Source organism: Psammomys obesus, unplaced genomic scaffold, assembly GCF_907164565.1.
Source record: "Psammomys obesus unplaced genomic scaffold, mPsaObe1.curated_primary_1811, whole genome shotgun sequence".
Lineage (NCBI taxonomy): Eukaryota > Metazoa > Chordata > Mammalia > Rodentia > Muridae > Psammomys > Psammomys obesus.
In genome coordinates, this window is record NW_026596088.1 from 4,591,413 (window position 1) to 4,597,337 (window position 5,925).

Genomic DNA, 5,925 nt, shown 5'->3' on the forward strand with positions numbered 1-5,925 from the left:
TGCATGCATATACATGCATACACACACACACACTAAAATAATGATTCAAAAATAGGTCAATCAAAAAAATTGGCTGAGATAATACACGTTAAAAATTCAGCATACAAGTGTAATCATACAGAACAGAGAACACATAACTACTGTCATTAGACCCCAAATAGAGCTGTGACATCCAATAGCTGGTCATAGGTAAAGACCTACCTCAGAATTCATCTCCTCAGCTGCCAGGGTCGTATCTACAGTCCCTCCATGCTTTGTTTTTAAAAGTTCTTAACTTTTTTCTTCTTGGTGTTGGGTCTAGATCTCAAGGCTTGTGCCTGCTGGGCACCTACTCTGCTGCTGAGCTGCACCTAGCCCTGTCAGTGCTTTAAAACCCCTCCTTTCATAGCTCCCTAAGCTGCTTATTGGGTTCAGTTCTTGCTGCTCATTTTAGATTCTGATTATCTTTTTGTTCTTTTCTAATCTTTAAAAAAATACTTTCATTTCAGCTGGGTGGTGGTAACACATATCTTTAATTCCAGCACTCAGGAGGCAGACACAGGCAAATCACTGTGAGTTCAAGGCCAGCCTGGTCTACAGAGCAAGTTCCAGGATATCCAAAGCTACACAGAGAAACCCTGTCTTAAAAAACCAAACCAAACAAACCAAAAAAAAAGAAACTTTATTTTTAAGTTATATGTCCATGTATGTGTCTGTATGTGGGTTCGTACACATGATTGCAAGAGCCCAGAAAAAGGCATTGGGTCCCCTGGTGCTGGAATTACAGGCAGTTATGAACTGCCTACCCTGGGAGCTGGGAACTGAACTCAGGTCCTCTGGAAGTGCATTAAGAGATCTTCACACCACCATGGATTAAAGCTGGAACTCAAAAACAACAGAAAAACCTACAAACTCATGGAAACTGAACAACTTTCTACTCAGTGACCACTGGGTCTTGGCAGAAAAAAAAGAAAGAAATTAAAGACTTCCTAGAATTCAATGAAAATGAAGGCACAACATACCCAAACTTATGGGACACAATGAAAGCAGGGTTACGAAGAAAGTTTATAGCACTAAGTGTCTTCATGAAGAATTCGAAGAGATCTCAATTTTAAAGAACACCTGAAAGCTCTAGAAGAAAAGAAGCAAACACAACCAAGAGGAGTAGACAGCTGGAAATAATCAAACTCAGGGCTGAAATCAGTAAATTAAAAACAAAGAGAACAATACAAAGAACCAACAAAACCAAGCACTGTTTCTTTGAGAAAATCAACCAGGTAGACAAACAAAAATAGTTAGTAGCCAAACTAACCAAAAGGCAGAGAGACAGTATCCAAATTAACAAAATAGTAAATGAAAAGGGGGACTTAACAGACACTGAGGAAATCCAAAGAATTAGGAGGTCTTACTTCAAAAACCTGTACTCCACAAAATTGGGAAATCTAAACAAAACAGACAATTTTCTTAATAGATAGCACTTACCAATATTAAATCAATATCAGGTAAATGATTTAAATAAACCTATAACCAAGGAAATAGAAACTGTCATCAGAAGTCTCCCTACCAAAAAAAGCTCAGGGCCAGATGGTTTCAGCACAGAATTCTACCAGACCTTCAAAGAAGAGCTAATACCAATACTCTTCAAACTATTCCACAAACTAGAAACAGAAAGAACATTGCCAAACTTATTCTATGAAGCCACAGTCATCTTGATAGCTAAACCACATAAAGACCCAACAAAGAAAGAGATCCATTTCCCTTATGAGCATCCATGCAAAAATACTCAATAAAATACTCGCAAAATAAATATAGGAACACATCAAAAACATCATCCACCATGATCAAGGAGACTTCATCCCAGAGATGCAGGATAGTTCAATATACAAAAATCTATCAATGTAATCCACCATATAAACAAACTGAAAGAAAAAAAAAACCCACATGATCATCTCATTAGATGCTTTAAAAGCTTTTGTTATAATCCGGTATCCCTTTATGTTAAAAGTCTTGGAGAGATCAGGGATACAAGGCACATACCTAAACACAATAAAGGCAATATAAACAAAGTCAATAGCCAACATTAAATGGAGAGAAACTTAAGGCAATTCCACTAAAATCAGGGACAAGATAAGGCTGCCCTCACTCTCCAAGTCTACAATATAGTACTTGAAGTTCTAGCTAGAGCAATAAGAAAACTAAAGGATATCAAGGGAATACAAATTGGAAAGGAAGAATTCAAAGCATGGCTATTCATAGATGATATGATAATATACATAAGTGACCCCAAAATTCTACCTGAGAACTCCTACACTTCAGCAAAGTGGCTGTATACAAAATTAACAAAAAATAAAATAAAATAAAATAAAATAAAATAAAATAAAATAAAATCAATAGCCCTCCTATATTCAAAAGACAAACAGGCTAAGAAAGAAATTAGGGAAACAACACCCTTCACAATAGCCACAAATAATATGAAATATCTTGGTGTAACTCTAACCAAGCAAATGAAAGACTTGTATGACAAGAACTTCAAGTCTTTGAAGAAAGAAACTGAAAAAGATATCAGAAGATGGAAAGATCTCCCATGCTCATGGGTTGGTAAGATTAACATAGCAAAAAACAGCCATCCTACCAAAAGCAATCTACACATTCAGTGCAATTCCCATCAAAATGCCAATGCAATTCTTTACAAATCTTGAAAGAACAATTTTCAATTTCATACGAAAAAAAATAGCTAAAACAATCCTGTACAATAAAATAAATTCTGGAGAGATCTCCATCCCTGATCTCAAGCTGTACTATGAAGCAACGGTCATAAAAACTGCATGGCACTGGTGTAGAAACAGACTGGTGGATCAATGAAATCATATCAAAGGCCCAGAAATAAAGTCACATACCTATAGACACTTGATTTTTGACAAAGAAGCCAAAACCATACAATGGAAAAAAAGATAGCATATTCAACAAATGGTACTGACCTAATTTGGATGTCTACATGTAGAAAACTGCAAATAGATCCGTATTTATCACCCTTCACAAAAATAATGTACAAACAATTAAAGACCTCAACATAAAAGCAGATACACTAAATCTACTACAATAAAAAATGGGAAAGAGCCTTGAACTCATTGGCACAGGAGACAACTTCCTGAACAGCTCAGGCTCTAAGATCAACAATCAATAAATGGGACCTCATAAACTGAAAAGCTGTAAAGCAAAGGACACTGTCAACAGAGTGTCAACAGAACAAAACAAGAGCCTCAGACTGGAAAAAGGTCTTCACCAAACCCTAAATCAGACAGAGGGCTAATACACAAAATATATAAAGAACTCAAAAAAAATAATCCAAATAAAACCAAATAATCCAATTTTTAAAATGAGGTACAGAGCTAAACAGAATTTTCAAGAGAGGAATATCGAATGGTGGAGAAACACTTAAAGAAATGCTTAGCCATTGGTGAAATGCAAATCAAAACAACTCTGAGATTCCATCTTACACACATCAAAATGGCTAAGATCAAAAACTCAAGTGACAGCACATGCTGGTGAGGATGTGGGGAAAGGGGAACCCTCCTCCATTGCTAGTGGAAATCAATCTGGCATTTTCAGAGAATATTGGGACTAGTCCTCCCTCAAGACCCAGCTATACCACTCCTGAGAATTTACCCAAAAGATGCTCCACCATACAACAAGGACATTTGCTCAACTATGTTCATAGTAGCTTTATTTGTAATAGCCAGAATCTGGAAACAAACTAGATGTCCCTCAACTGAAGAATGGATAAAGAAATTGTGGTACATTTACACAATGGAATACTACTCGGCTATTAAAAAAAGAAAAAGAAAGCTGTGAAATTTGCAGGCAACTGGATGGAACTAGAAAAGATCCTCCTGAGTGAAGTAACCCAGAACCAGAAAGACATGCATGGTTTATATTCACTTATAACCAGATACTAGCCATGTGACACAGGATAACCATACTAAAATCCACAGACTTAAAGAAGCTAATTAACTAGGAGGATCCTGGGGTGGATCCTTAATTCTCATTGAGAAGGGCAAATAGAATAGACCAGAAGTGGTTGAAGAGAGGGAACAGGACAGGAGCCTACCACAAATGGCTTCTGAATGACTCCATCCAGCAGGGGATTGAAGCAGATGCTGAGACTCACAGCCAAACTTTGGGCAGAGCCCTGGGAATCATATGGAAGAGTAGGGGATAGAAGGGCCCAGAGGGGAGGGGACAGGAGCTCCACAAGAAGACCAACAAAACCAACAAATCTGGGCCCAGGGGCCCCTGCAGAGACTATGCACCAACCAAGGACCATGCCTAGAGAGAACCTAGGCCCCCTGCTCAGATGCAGGAAATAGGCAGCTAATTCTCCAAGTAGGTTCCCTAGTAAGGGGAGCAGGGACTGTCCCTGACATGGACACACACACACACAAAAAAAAACCCCATATGCATCCATATGCATACATAATCACATGCCCCACCCCTCAGGAAAATCAAGGGCTTCTAAGGAAACCAGCAGATGTGCAAACACTCAACATCCTCCCTGCTGGGGCACAGAAGCCCCCTGTGGCTAAAATTCAAACCTGTGTGCTTCATTCTGTCCTGGGGAAGCTCCCCTTCTCCGTGCAGACTGATAAGGAGCAGGGTCCTCTCGCAGGCGCCTAATCATTAACTACCGAGGGCTTTTCCTTCTAAGAATGCAACCTTCAAGAATGGGGCACGTGACGGGAGCAAAGTATTCAGAGCACGTTCAGCGAGGGACACAGTGTTCTTCCTACAGCATGTGCGGGCCCGAGGAGGTGGCCTGCTGGTAAACGGCCTGCTGAACACGCACGAGGAATGAGCTCGGGTGCCCAGCACCCATCTAAAGCTGAGAGCAGTGCCTCCCCAGTTGCTGAGGAGGCGGAGCTGGGCAATCCCCGGAGCTCGATGGCCCCTCGTCCAGCTGAATGGGGTGAGCTCCAGGGTCAGTGAGACTGTTTCAGAAAGTGAGGTGGAGAGAGCAGCAGCCCTGAGATAATGCCCTAGTCAATACCATTTACCGGCCTGTCAATCAGTGACTATTTACATAACGCATCTGCTTCACAGAGACCTCACCCTCACCCAGATGAGGAAACAAAGGAGAGGGGGGCTAAATGACCACACAGCTCCTAAGAGGCAGAACTGAGGCGCTGGCACAGACGGTCCAGAACAGAGCCTTAGCCGTCCGGACCCGTCTGTCCACAGGGACCTGCCCTTAGCAGGAGCACAGTGAACGTGTCGCTTTAAGCCACATTCGTTGTTCCCTGTCAGGCTCCGCTCGGCAGCTGTATACTTTCCCATCAAGTCACCAGGAAGCTAAGGTCTCAGATCTTGCCGAAGCACCCCCACCGCACCTGACGGCCTTTCCCGAGCTGCAAGGAGCCATGACCTGGAGGGCTGACCTGTGACCCCTGGGCTGGAGAGGCAGGCTCTCAGAACTCAGCACCACGACTGTCCTTCCCGTCAACTCCCTCTTAATTCTTAAAGATTCTACATGGTTTAGACCTAACTGGACGGGCCAGTGTATAGCACACGTAGGGGTGAGGAATGGGGGAAGACACTGCCCATTTTATGGTCTCCTTTAAGATAGTAGGAGCCTTGGTGCTGACGGAGGAACGCTCACTGTGAAAGGGAAAACTTTTTCCCCCCCTTGTGCAGCTCCTGACGCCACGGAGACTTTCGGTCACAGCATCTGACTAAGTATTGTTTATGCCTAAGTATAAGCCTCTTGACCATGTTTAAAGGGAAAAAACTAGCCAAATGTGGGGCTGTAATCCCAGCACTTGAGAGGCAGACATGGGAGCATCGCAAGTTTAAGGTCAGTCTAGGCTGAATAACATCCTGTCTCGAAAAAGAAAATCCCATGCTGTGTGTGTGTGTGTGTGTGTGTGTGTGTGTGTGTGTGTGTGTGTGTGT

General features: G+C 41.8%; 1 protein-coding gene across 4 annotated transcripts in view; it reads right to left on the minus strand.

Moving 5' to 3' along the window:
* The window catches only part of Slc5a11 (solute carrier family 5 member 11), a 47,470-nt gene that overhangs the window by 5,757 nt on the left and 35,788 nt on the right, over positions 1-5,925 (minus strand). The window lies entirely within an intron of this gene.